Source organism: Suillus paluster (assembly GCF_016628075.1).
Source record: "Suillus paluster strain FC165 chromosome Unknown EDB91scaffold_628, whole genome shotgun sequence".
NCBI lineage: Eukaryota > Fungi > Basidiomycota > Agaricomycetes > Boletales > Suillaceae > Suillus > Suillus paluster.
Genome location: NW_024538188.1, coordinates 4,369 through 6,571, shown reverse-complemented (window position 1 = coordinate 6,571; position 2,203 = coordinate 4,369).

Below are 2,203 nucleotides of genomic sequence, written 5' to 3'. Positions count from 1 at the left end.
TGTAGAGATGGGGGAAGTGGTTCTTGTGCGGGAGGAAGTGGAGCGTGTGCGGGAGTGGGGGAGACGAGTGGTGTTTCGGGGAAGTCGTTGTCAACGTAGGATTGGGTGTCGAAGTCCCAATGAGTTCCTTTCTTAGCGGTCTTGTTTCTGAACGTTCTCCACTGGTGGATGGTGAAGTAGTTGTTGTCTACGTCTGGAGCAGTCCAGGTTCCTAGTGTCTCGTCCCAGTCGAAGCCGGGGTAGTGTTTCCCTCGAGTAGCCGTCTTGGCTAGTCGGTCAGCAACGGCAGTAAATACCGCAGGTGCTTAGTTCAAGGTTCTTGGTGGTCGCCGAGGTCGTAGGACAGGCGGTCTGAAAAGTAACTTGACCTTTTGTTACGCTCAGCGTCGTCAGACGTCTTAGCAGTAATCAAAAGTAGTCGAAAGTTCTAGCTAACACCCTAGTGTTAGAGTCGTGCGAGTAAAGCAGTAGTATTGCAGGCCCTGGTCTGCGTAGGTCAAGTTAAAGAGTACAAACGGTAAAGACTAGGTATATATAAAGGTATTGAGTCGGCGAATGAATAATAGAAGCGGAGCTTCAATAATAATGAACCAATGAGAAAAGAGAAAAGGAATCGTACGATAGAATGTTCTAGAAGTACACGTATTAGAAGAGTGAGCATGTGAAGGTGTGAAGATGTGAAATGTGAAGGGTGTGACATGGTGTGACAGTGACGAGGTTTAGGGGAAAAGGATAACCGTAACACCAAACGATCACCATCGATCAGGAATGAAGAGGTATCCACAGAAAATTCACTGGGCTTCTCGTCCCCTAGCACTGGAAGGAGCGATTTCTTGCAGCTCGCAGTATCTAAAATGCCCCACTTCATCACCTACGTCCTCTACCACACTCGCCTCTAACTTTTACCTCACTTGTGCTTTTAGACTTGAAGGAGCGCTTTCCCACCATACGCTGAACACTTGCAGGAAAACGAGAAAATCTGACGCTACAAGACCTATTACACAAGGTAGCGGGAAAAACGCGTCCGAGTCCAGTATGACCAACATACATCCAGCTAAGCGCTATTAAGTAATAAACGCACGGCATTCAGTAAAAGCGTGTCCTCCATTCCAAGATCTCCATCACTCAAGCAGCATTAAAACCTGTTCAAAAGCAAACCTATCAATCAACTCAGCAACATCGAAACTACTAATAACTCACGCATCGCACCATCAACCATCCCACACCGACTCATGTGAAAGCAGAAACATGACTCTCTGCCACACTAGAAGCATATAAAGCCGGCCTGCCACACAGGTGAGTCACATAGTCAAATCCAAGAACGCAAACTACTCATACTCACACAAAATTTCTCAGGGCAGTGCGTGCAACTTGCATAGGTCACGCAAAAGACAGGACATTCCTCGACAGCGTCACTGGCAGATATTGATGCTGTTAAAGCAGCAACAATGGCGAGGACAAATGGGAAATTCATATTTGTGAGGATGTGATATGGGATCAAATAAATCTGGAGGTGAGGGGGAGGGGGATAGTGGGGAGACGCCTTGCTTTTATGCTGAGTTTGATATTTGCAATGCCAGCAGAATATTGCCACGAAGCACGCGTCTACTGGCAATTTGGTGTGAAAGAATTGAAATACTATCTACCGGTGATTCTCAACTAGTACTCGTCAGTCGAACGTTGACGTCGAACCAGCCCTGTGGTATGACCAGAAACTCAAACTCCACACTCAACATCTCGGTATGAGTTGCGAATCCTCTTTAGAACGACTGTGCAAAGAGCTGTGGTAAAACTGCATTAATATTGTTGATAAAATTGTGCGAGATATTTAAAACTGACCGATTCATAGTGAGTGATCTGGCATTCATGAATGGTAACCGATATTATGTAGTAAGTACTTACTAGTAGATCATCTCAACCAGCGAGCGCGTCCCACGCGTGCGGTACATCACGTGGTTTGATTTTCTGTTACATAAAAACACCATAAGTACTATCGAAAGCAAAGGAAAAACACAATCCGGTGTAAGCCCGTTGGCTTACCTGAGTTCCCATAATCAGCATAAATACTGTCCGAGATAATGAAGCGTGAGCTTTCATTATCACTGCCTTTGACTACTTACATCCGGAGAATAACCATATCGCAAAATCGAGCAAGGCGCACGACAAGAAACCCACTCAACTTGAAACAATTACAAGGTTCAAA